Here is an 11,538-nt window from a genome sequence, read left to right on the forward strand (position 1 = left end):
AAACTGAAGCCACCGCAAAATGGGAACTTGGGGAAAGCCCATAATTGGTTGATCTCGAAACATAATACTCATATCATGACTCACATGACCTTTATTTTCGTAAAGGTGTTTTGAATACGAACGAATACAGTAAATGTGAGGGGAAAAAACAGTATTAATATAAATGAACCAAAGGGTTTTAATGTGGCTAAATATCATTTAGGCAAAGTTAAAATGTGAGCAAATGCTGCCAGCGGTCTCCCCCATCTGCGGCTCGTGACCTTTGGGGTGGCCTCTAGAGGTTTCACAGGGTTTCAAGGTTCATTGCTTTACACGTGCAGTGTTATCAGCTGATCTTTGCGGATCAAACGCTTTGCTAGTGCGAATCATTGCGGATTCTTGCTCGGTTTATTGCTGTTCTTCCCTTCGTTTGTCGCGAGAAAGCATTCTGCTACGATATGTCGTCCAGGCCAACACGTAACAGCCAAGCGGCGGCTTTTGATGCCATGATTTCTCCTGCGGAAAGCAACCCGTCCAGTTCGGCGGCGAACTCTAGTTTGCCTAGTACAGGCTCAACGGACCCATCTGCAACGTCTCAATCATCCATGTCGGACCAGCTTTCTCCTGCCTTTTTTGGCCGCCGTTGTAAGTGCTGTCAAGCAAGCGCTAGCGGCCGAGCAAACTTCGAATCTGCCTTCAACGCCTGCCACTAGTTTTGCTTCAAGCGTGCCAATGGCGGCCTCGCCTGGGGGCGTTCCTGGTTCATGTTCGTCTTCGTCTTCTACTGGTCAACTCGATGCCCAAGCCTCAAGCTTGGCAGCCTCTGGCGTTGGTTTTTCGTCGGTCTCACCGGCTGTTTCCGCTGCCTCGGTCCAAGGTAGGCCTGATTTTGTTGTACCTGCTTTTGTTACTACTTTTGCCTCACCGATATCCGCCGTTACGCTTTCTACCAATTCTGCCGCCGTGACCGCTTCGCCTAGCATCGGTGGTATTTCTTCGCTGGCCCAGACGCCTGTTTTGCAGCAGCCCTTTGTCGTGGGCCCCGGCTTTTCACCGGTGCCTGCAAAACTTGTGAGCCAGATCGTTGCTGGCAAGTTTGTCGAGTTGCACGAACTGCTTTCTTCGAACTTGGTGCTAAACGAGCCCGAACCTCAATTGCTGTTCGACGGGCGGCTGGTGCTTACGTCAACTCCAAAAAAGCCCAAGCGACGCGTTGACGACATCACCAGTTGGTTGGAAGCCTTTTCGATATATTGTCTGATTTTATCCTCCCATTTTCCGCATCGCTGGAAGGATTTGATGCAGTATCAGTTGCTCATTCTCCGGACTCACCGTCAGTTCGCTGGCCGAGTTTGGTTGGCGTATGACCGGGCTTTTCGGGAACACGCTGCGGCCTCGACCCTCACAGATTGGTCAACCATCAATGTGCAGTTGTTTAATTTTCATGCAGCTGGGGCTTCGGTACGCTCTCGCGGGGAACTTTCGGAGGAGTTTTCTGAGCCCCGCGGCGCACCGTCTTCGCTCATTATTTGCAAGTCTTGGAATCGAGGCCGTTGTGTTGCTCCTTCGTCGTCGTGCCGCTTTGCTCACAAATGCTCTAGTTGCTTTGGCCCGCATCGTGTTGGAGCGTGCCCTGGTGAGGCATCAAGCCAGTCTCGTCCTTCTTCCAAACGGCCAGTTGATGCTTCCCCCCTCCGTTCTAGCAGCAAGTCTAGGCGCTAGTGAACTCGATCAGATTCGTTGGTTGTCAGGTGTTCATTTGTATCAATGTTAGGTTGCCTTAGGTCGGACGTTTAAATTTTCAAGTGCAGACCTTACTGGACTTATAAGAGTTTCTTTTTGTTCCCAAATTACTTGGTACTCTTGTGTAATTAGTTTGCCTCCTAGTAGTGGCCTTCCACATGTACTTCTTAGGGTGTGATTAAAGCTAGTTGTTTTATGTTGACTGTCCCAGCCGTTTTGTTGCACACCTTCTTCTGGGGTTTGTGGGGGTTCTTTGCCATGGGGCTAGTTATTTACCTTTGTATGCTTTGCGTTTCCTTTCCAGCTCCTCTTCCCCCAGTTTCAGCAGTTACTCCCTTAGTCGCGGAGCAGTTTGCATGGGAGTTGCGCTTCCACCCTCAGCGGCCACAGGTTGACTTTGTCCTGGATGGCATTCGTCATGGATTTAAATTAGGTTTTTCCCCTTCCCATAAGCTCAAGTCCGCTAAGAAGAACAAACCATCTGCTACTCAGCATGCCTCTGTCATTGATGCTTATTTAGCGAATGAGGTTTCTTTGGGTAGGGTGGCAGGCCCCTTCAATTCCCCCCCCTTCCCAAACCTCCAAGTTAGTAGTTTTGGTGTCATTCCGAAAAAGGGCCAACCAGGCAAATGGCGTCTCATTGTGGATTTGTCTTCCCCTTGGGGGGCTAGTGTCAATGATGGGATTAGCGCAGATGAGTTTACTCTTCATTACATCACTGTGGATCAAATTATTCGCTCAGTGTCTCGCTTGGGGAAAGGGGCCCTCATGGCTAAATTTGACGTTGAGTCCGCGTACCGCAATGTTCCTGTTCACCCGTACGACCGTCACCTGCTGGGGATGAAATGGCGTAACCAGTACTATGTTGATCTAGCCCTCCCCTTTGGCCTTCGTTCAGCTCCATTCATCTTCAATGCGATCGCCGATTTGGTGGAGTGGATCCTCGTGCACTCCTATCAGATCCCTGATCTGCTTCATTACCTAGACGACTTCATCACTATGGGCCCCCCTGAGTCCTCTCAATGTGCCCACAATTTACGCACCGCTCTAGCAGTCTGCAAGCGTTTGGGCCTGCCTCTTCACCCAGGCAAGTGTGTTGGCCCCTCGACTGTGCTCGTAGTCCTTGGTATTGAGCTGGACTCTGTTAATCAAGAGGCTCGTCTCCCTGCCCAGAAATTGTCCGCATTGAAAGAGCTTATCTCTTCGTGGCTTCCACGAAAGTGGTGCAATAGGCAGGAACTAGAATCTTTCATTGGACATCTGCACCATGCTGCTAAAGTGGTTTGGCCTGGGAGAACCTTTTTACGCCGCATGATTGACCTTCTGTCCTGTTTCCGAAGAAGAGATCACCCAGTTCGGCTTAACAGAGAATTTCATTTGGACCTCCGGTGGTGGCACCACTTTCTCTCTGACTGGCATGGTGTTAGTTTTTGGCTTTTCCCGGGTCTGGTCCCAGAGGCCGGGGTCGAAGTGTCGTCCGATACAGCTGGTTCGATTGGTTTTGGGGCCTATCTGAAGGGCTACTGGTTTGCGGGTTCTTGGGCCCCTTCTCAGCAGCAGCAGTCTATTGCTTATAAGGAGCTCTTCCCAGTCGTCATTGCCGCCCATGTATGGGGCCACATGTGGTGCAAGAGGCATGTTCTGTTCCGCTCTGACAATGAAGCGGTGGTCCATATTCTAAACACCCGGACCTCGAAAGTACCTAGTTTGATGCAGTTACTGCGTAGCCTGCTTCTTTCTGCTGCTCGTCATAGTTTCTCCTTTTCTGCTCGACATGTGCCTGGGGTTAACAATCTGATAGCTGATGCTCTGTCTCGTTTTCGTTGGCAGGACTTCAGGCAGTTGGTTCCGGATGCACAGCCTCATCCTACGTGGATCCCCCCAGAACTTCTGGCAGCTTTGACCTCTTCACCTTAGAGCGGCAATGCTATTCCTTCTTGACCCAAGGCCTGGCCCCATCTACCCGTCGCTCGTATGCTTCTGCCCAAGCACAGTTTATTTCCTTCTGTCGTCAGCTGGGGAAGTTACATCCCTCAGGGTTACCCTGCCCGGCCGATGAATGGACGCTTTGCCTTTTTGTCACCTTCCTTGCTAGGACCATTAAGCATTCTTCTATCAAGGTGTATTTATCTGGGGTTAGAGCTCTCCACATCGACCATGGGTTCCCTGATCCGCTCATTAATTGTCTTCGTCTTCAGCGGGTAGTACGTGGTATCAAGCGCTGTCAAGGTTCTTCTTCGTCTAGCCGACTTCCTATTACCGATGATCTGATGCTGGTTATTTGGCAGTCTTTAGATCTTCACCTCCCGGATCACTGCATGTTCTGGGCAGCTTGTTCTCTTGGATATTTTGGCCTTCTTCGCGCGTCGGAGTTTACTGTTCCCAATTTGTCTAGCTTCTCGTCGTCACTCCGCTTGGGTGTCCAGGATATTTCAGTGGATTCGCCCTCAGCTCCATCCTGCATGCGCGTCAGGATCAAGGGCTCGAAGACTGACCCATTTAGGAAGGGCTGTTTCATTCACATTGGCGTTGGCAGGCGTCCACTCTGTGCAGTTCGCGCTGTAATGAATTACCTTGCGCTTAGGGGAGATGCCCCTTGCCCCTTGTTTTTGTTGCAAAATGGACAGCCTCTCTCGCGCAACACCTTGACAGATTGGCTCCGACAGATTATGGCCTCAGCTCGGGTGCCGGGAAACTTCTCCAGCCATAGCTTTCGCATAGGGGCTGCTACTGTCGCTGCTCGCAATGGAGTACCTGACCATTTAATTCAATCAATGGGCCGCTGGTCCAGCAATGCTTATCAGCTTTACATAAGGACGCCAGCTGAAGCGTTAGCTGCCCTCTTCATCAAGTTGGCCTGATGGGAGTTCTTGCAATGCCTGCTTCACTTACCTCCATCCTGCATGCACGTCACGATCAAGGGCTCGAAGACTGATCCACTTAGGAAGGGCTGTTTCATTCACATTGGCGTTGGGCAGGCATCCACTCTGTGCAGTTCGTGCAGTAATGAATTACCTTGCGCTTAGGAGAGATGGCCCTGGCTCCTTGTTTTTGTTGCAAAATGGACAGCCTCTCTTGCACATCATCTTGACGGATTGGCATCGACAGATTATGGCCCCAGCTAGGGGTGCCGGGAAACTTCTCCAGCCATAGCTTTCGCATAGGGGCCGCTACTGTCGCTGCTTGCAATTGAGTACCTGACCATTTAATTCAATCAATGGGCCGCTTGTCCAGCAATGCTTGTCAGCTTTACATAAGGACGCCGGGCTTGATGGGAGTTCTTGCAATGCCTGCTTCGCCCTTGTATCTCGTTCCTATAGCATCTTGTTCCTGGGTCTTGGACTTGGCCATGTCAGCTTCTGTAGGTATGTTGTAGCTTTACCTTGGTTTTCGGTTACTGGTGCTTGGGGGGCAGTTTGGGGATCGGAGGTACCATGTCACCCCTGTTCGCGGTTCCTCCTTTCTCCAAGCACCAGGAGAAGGGTTTTGATTGGGTGGTTCCCACGTTCCAGGGTTGCCATGGATACCTCCCCTGCAGCTTGGCATCTGGCACCCCGCTAACCTTTTAGGCACCAGTTCCCAAGCTCATCTATTTGTGATGAGTTTAAATGTGGCTAAATATCATTTAGGCAAAGTTAAAATGTCAGCAAATGCTGCCAGCGGTCTCCCCCATCTGCGGCACGTGACCTTTGGGGTGGCCTCTAGAGGTTTCACAGGGTTTCAAGGTTCATTGCTTTACACGTGCAGTGTTATCAGCTGATCTTTGCGGATCAAACGCTTTGCTAGTGCGAATCATTGCGGATTCTTGCACCCTCTCCTCCGTCCCTCTTTTGCATTGGGTCATCAGGGTAAGTATTTTCAGGTAAGTTATTTCCACTGATTGTTTCAGTGTGACGGTGCCGGTTAGCGGGCGCTTTTTTGGGTGGTTCCCGCGTTCCAGGGTTGCCATGGATACCTCCCCTGCAGCTTGGCATCTGGCACCCCGCTAACCTTTTAGGCACCAGTTCCCAAGCTCATCTATTTGTGATGAGTTTAAATTAATATAAGGGAAGGGTGGATTATTGTGCATTGAGATGAATCGCTTGAAAAGAGAGAGTTCATGCACATGTAATCGGAAGTAAACAAGGGTACATAGTACGTCGTTCAGTCTTCAGTCTTTTTATTATCCAAGGACTGTGAATAGTGTTTCAATATTGTTTAGCTGGCACAAAAACTTCGGAGGAGTTGTAAAGTGGCATAATGTTCTGCCATGAAGAGAAGTTAGTCATGGTGACACAAAAGGCGAACTTGAGCGAAATGTTAACTCAAATTAGTATCACGTTAAAAAAATATGTTATTGACCGTTTCATATATTTACATTAGGTCACAACATGCAAAGGATTTTATTCTTTTCAGTTAGAGAAAAATACCAAGAGAAAAATCTTAAAGCTGAGTATCTTTTATCTTGTGGAAAAAATAATGCGTTTAACATGAAAACGGTTTTCAAGTACACTGTAGACTGCAAATTAGGATCGTCTCAGTGTAATCAATGAGGCCCATGGGTCGAGATCAATGGGCAGTTGGCTGTCTGTTTTAGTAAACTTCTCGATTTCATACAATACAATATTTCTGTCTAGTCGTTTAACAGCAGAAGCAGCCCAGTGAATTCACCTTTTGGCAAGTCTAGTTATAGATTGATTTAAGTGAGATAGTGCAGTTTGTGAAAGCTTCCATAATTGTGATAAGTGTACACTTAAAAATATCAACCCTCTTTAATTTGTGGTCAGTCACTTTTTGATTGCTAAGGGAACTGTCCCCTGAATGCAAAGATTATTTTCTTGGACCAAATTTTGTGTCCCCTGAATGAAGGTGTCCCTTGAATAGAGGTGTCCCAAAGGAGAGGTTCCACCGTTTTATGAAAGCGATTCAATCAATCACAACTATAAGGTAAATGTTCACGGCTCGCACTTCCTAACTGTTTGTTACTGCTAGTATTTGTGCAAATATCAATAACTGAAAAAAGAAAATTATCTGTGTGATCATATTAGACTCGCACCTGTTAAGGACCCCAGTCATGTCAGACTGAGGCAACTGGTCACCTGACCTGTGAAAGTTGGCAACAATCTCTCTCTTTCTGACTGATTCAAGAACAAATTTGAGGGCTGGTTGGTGATATATGAATCTCCAGGGGTTGGCAGGGCTGCAGACTCTGGATTAGCGGAGGACTGATTTGAGCCCTTTCTGTGCTTCACTTGATTCTCTTAGACAAGAAACTGTCTTTTATATTACCTCTCCCCTCTTAGTTCTTTGATTTTGTGTTTACTGACAGCATATTGCAGGGAGCAAAGTTGTGATCAACTACATAGAGCATATCCTATCCTGGTGGGGGTGGGGGGTAAAACTCCCTAGGGCTTCATGCTCTTGGAATGAAGATAATCTCTTGCTGTGGGGGCCCACTGGCTTGTTTTAAGTATCTGTATATTCTAATGAAATGCTGAGTGAAAAACTGATGAGTTTGCTGATCACTCTCAAGAAATGAAATGGGCAGTTTTCAGTGTGGTACTCAGGCAAAGCAGTTGCAAAATTGTGGTTGAGGCACTCCAAGGAAAGAACCTCATCTTTGACATTTTTACTGCCAGGTCATCTCTCCCTTAAAAAAAACTGTGGGATTTCCATTACATATAATGAAACTTGCTGCTCTTAGCCATTAAAAGGGGAACTGAATTTATTAGCAGTATTGTACTGTTTTAATTTTTTAAAAAAATGTTTGTGTGCAAAATGCTAATTTTCCTTTTGGAACTATGGAGATATCTGTATATGTATGTGTAATACCACATGTACAGGTTGACCAAGCTTGGAATATGAGTATCTGTTTTACATTATGTCGGTTATATGCAGTCGAAATATAGTGACTTGTATAGTCTGCGAGCAAGCTCTCTATTTGTGGGATATAGTGAAAAGTAAACACACCTTGCAGCTTCACCACTCACTCGCGTGTTCTTGCGTGGCTCGATTCGCTCACCCAAATAGGAGAGCTTGCCCACAGGCTATGACTTGTATGGTAAAAGGGACACTAATATAGTTATGAATGTGTATGAATAGTCTAATAAGCTTATCTCTCTTTAGCTAAATGTTTCTTTACCTCCTATGTGATCCACTAACAGGAGTGATTGGAAAGACAAATCTTGAGTTTCACATCTTAATTACAGTTTCTATAGCTTACCAGTACTAAAAAGCCTTTGTTACATGTATAAAACCCTTTGGTAAATTTGCTTCTCCCTTTTCAGGATTTGTCATCATTTCCTAGCACAGTCTCTACATCACAGGAAGACCATGAAAACAGTTCAGGTTCCACTTCCTCCCGGAAGTTGAGAGTAACTCTGTTAAGCAGTGAATGGAGATCAACAAAAGGAGGCTTGTCAACCATCAACCGAGAGCTGGCCATTCAGTTGGCAAAACACCCCAGCGTGGAGGTCAGTGTTTATCTCCCCAAGTGCAGCGAGGAAGATAAACAAGTTGCTGCAAGTCACAATGTTCATCTCATTGAAGCAGAGGAAATGGCAGGTTATGACAACCCAGTTGACTGGTTGTCCTCTCTGCCAGACGACCATGCTGTGGACTGCGTGATAGGACATGGGGCCATTCTTGGTCGTCAAGTGCAGTTTATTAAGCGTCATTGTAACTGCAAGTGGATTCAGGTTGTTCATACAGCTCCTGAAGAGCTTGGTATGTTCAAGTCCTACACAGATGCCATTTCAAGAGGCGAGAAAAAGCACCAGGCTGAGGTAAAACTCTGTGAAAAAGCTGATCAAGTTGTAGCAGTTGGTCCCAAGCTGGCTGAAGCTTTCTCAGGTTATCTCCGTGCCTGTGGAAAAGATCAAGATGTTCTCAACCTTACCCCAGGCATCTTCTCTGAGTTTTCTGATGTAAAGCAAGCCACTGAAGAAAGGAAAACATTCAGTGTTTTAGTATTTGGACGTGGTGATAATGAAGACTTTCAGCTGAAAGGATATGACATCGCTGCTCGCGCTATTGCTGAGTTGAAAGACGAGCCACAGCCCTATAAGCTCTTGTTTGTTGGAGCTCCAAGTGGAGAAGAGGAGAAAGTAAAAGATTTATTACTTAAGCAAGGCATTGATCGCAGCAAACTAACTGTGCGTTGTTTTAATGAAAGCAGAGAGCAGTTAGCCCATTTGTTTTGTGAAGTAGATCTTGTTATAATGCCATCACGAACTGAGGGCTTTGGTCTAGCCGCCCTTGAGGCTTTATCTGCTGGTCTGCCTGTGTTGGTCAGTGGGAACTCTGGTGTTGGCGAGGCCTTAAAGGAAGTTCCGTATGGTTCAAGTTGTGTGGTGAAGTCAGAAGATCCAAAAGATTGGGCCAAAGAAATAAGAGCTGTTCGGGAGAAAAAACGGAAGCTGCGACTGAGAGAGGCGAAGCTTCTTCAAGGAGAGTACGCTGAGATGTACAGCTGGCAGGATCACTGTAATGGACTTGTAGAACGAATGCTTGCCATTTCTCAAGGTAACATGTTTACATTGTAAACTGGTTTTCGTGGTGTCCGGAATAATCAAGGTCGAGAAAAGTGTTATCAGCTGAGCGGAAAGCCAAGGCTGACAACACTTACCAAGACCTTGATTTTTCCGGATACCACGAAAACCGAATCTTATAATTGCTTTATTATACGTTGTTTTCAAAAAAATGAAGGACAGACACAGCATCGCCTGAAAGCATGCATTGTGCACGCAATAACCTACAGACCTCACTATTCTGCCAGGAGATAGCTAACTAATCGGTTGCGCTGATTTCTAAAATTAACTGTAACAAGTTAACTTATTATTTTTGTTATAGTTGACGATGTTTAAATAGTAATAATTAACTGTACCGTACCTGATGCTTTGAAGTAAAGAATAAGAAAATTGTGTTTCTAATCGTTTTGTAGGTCCCAATACAGATGAGCAGCATTTATCTAAGAAAACCGCTGTCATCTATCAAGTTGAAAAACCCTCTTCTTCTGAAAAACGTCTTCATAAAGGTATTCTTGAATCATAGATGAACAATCAAGAGCAAATCTTTGTTTTTCTTGTAGAAAATGTACTGTACTCTAATAAGGGCTTATTGAGTTTTACTTGCCAGGGTGGTACATGCAGTATCAAGGAATGTTAAAAAGCACTGAACAAGACTAATGTTTAAAAAGAGTCCAAATTCGATATCATTGTGAGAGATTACCTTCGCCAGTTGTTGACAAACGAGATTCATTTCAGGTTTTACAAGAGGGGTGAAATATTTCTTAACCCCTTCACAGGCGAGCTTTGTCTGTTGAGTTTTAAGTAAGCTCTGTCCCTGCCTGTAAAGGGGCTGTATCACGTAAGTCTAGTCTATTTGTTTAATTTTTCTAATTACTAACTTAAAGGTGGATAATTTTTACGCGATAATGGAAATGCAGTAATTAATAACGGATATACTTTTTCGCATGTACGCAGCTCATGAATCCTCGAAATCCCTAAAATTACCACTGTCAGTCGGAGGGCTGAAGAAATGTACTGAGTCACCATAATTTTTGCTAGACTATCTGCCCTCAAATTATTTCCTCTGTTTGAAGCAGTTTTCGGGATTAATGGTTAGTGTATGTACCGTTACGATACTTTTTTATTATTAAAAAATAATGGCCTCTCAGTTGATTGGCAAAATATCTCTTGGCACAGTTATTTAGACATAAGCTTAAAGGGGCTACGTTACGCTATTTGCTATCTTTTCAAAACGTTAAAACGTGTCTTCTTCAGTTGAATACCAAAAATAATGCCCCAGTTTTGTTATTTAATTCTATATTTAGGCACTGAAATTGTTTCCCGTCGTCTGTTACTACGGATGGCAAAGATGGACATAGATAGTAACTGAAAAATATTGGGCCAACTTGGTCAAGATGTAATGCTATGACTTATAAAATCGCCAAAAATATTATTGTGGGTAGTGTTCTACAATAATAACTAGTTTGATATCCTCTTCATAACACCACAGGAGCATTGTGTGATAGTAATGACTGATTAAATTGCAGGCGAAGGAAAGACAGCAAAGAGATCCAGGTCTTTGAGAAAAGGCAAAAGGCCGTTATCTTCATGTCCTGTTCCCGCTCCAAAACAACCGAAACTGTTGAAAGAGAAAGGTAAAGTTCGTTTCCGGGTTATTAAGAGTAAGAGTTGGTATGACGTTACGTACGTATGAGAGAGTTTAGGATGGTCTTGGGTCGTTGGTCTCTTGTTTCTAAAAGGCGGCTTCATAAGCTGCATAGCGTACAAAATAAGAGTGTGACAGTACTTCCTGCCCGCTCAACTTGGCTCAATCCCATTCTTCTCGCAGCCCTATCGCCTAAACAAAAGGACTCCTGAAATAAAGCATTTGCGCCTGGTTTACTTTCCTCTGCCGCACAGGACAGTGGCCTCATTATTTGGGTCCCCTTTTGTAGCTGGACATCATGAAGCTATAGTTTCGTGGCTTCGGTTACACTGAGAGAAAATCTTGAGATACTCACGTCTGACACACTCCCTTTTTTTCTAGCATGCTTTGTAACACGATATGCTTAGCGTAAGGTACAAGTAAAACAAGGCCACATTTAGGCCACATTTTATGCTTTTGTCACGTTACTTTCACCGTAAGAAACTATTTATCGCTAGCCTCTTGTCAGTCAGATCGGCCTCCCACGCAGACCTTCTCAGGGCTTCGTCACACCCTAGGAAGATCTGCGTGAGATGCTCGGCTGCTGAAAATCGAAACACATTCCTTATCCTTTGTATTTGCGGTGTAATGAACAAACCAATCACTTGTCAGAAAATTGAGATC

General features: G+C 45.4%; 1 pseudogene; it reads left to right on the forward strand.

The window, feature by feature from the left end:
• The first annotated feature begins 1,995 nt into the window (after nucleotides 1-1,995).
• On the forward strand, nucleotides 1,996-4,602 carry LOC140925016 (uncharacterized; annotated as a pseudogene).
• The last annotated feature ends 6,936 nt before the right edge of the window (nucleotides 4,603-11,538 follow it).

The sequence above is a fragment of the Porites lutea genome, chromosome 14 (assembly GCF_958299795.1).
Source record: "Porites lutea chromosome 14, jaPorLute2.1, whole genome shotgun sequence".
Taxonomy (NCBI): domain Eukaryota; kingdom Metazoa; phylum Cnidaria; class Anthozoa; order Scleractinia; family Poritidae; genus Porites; species Porites lutea.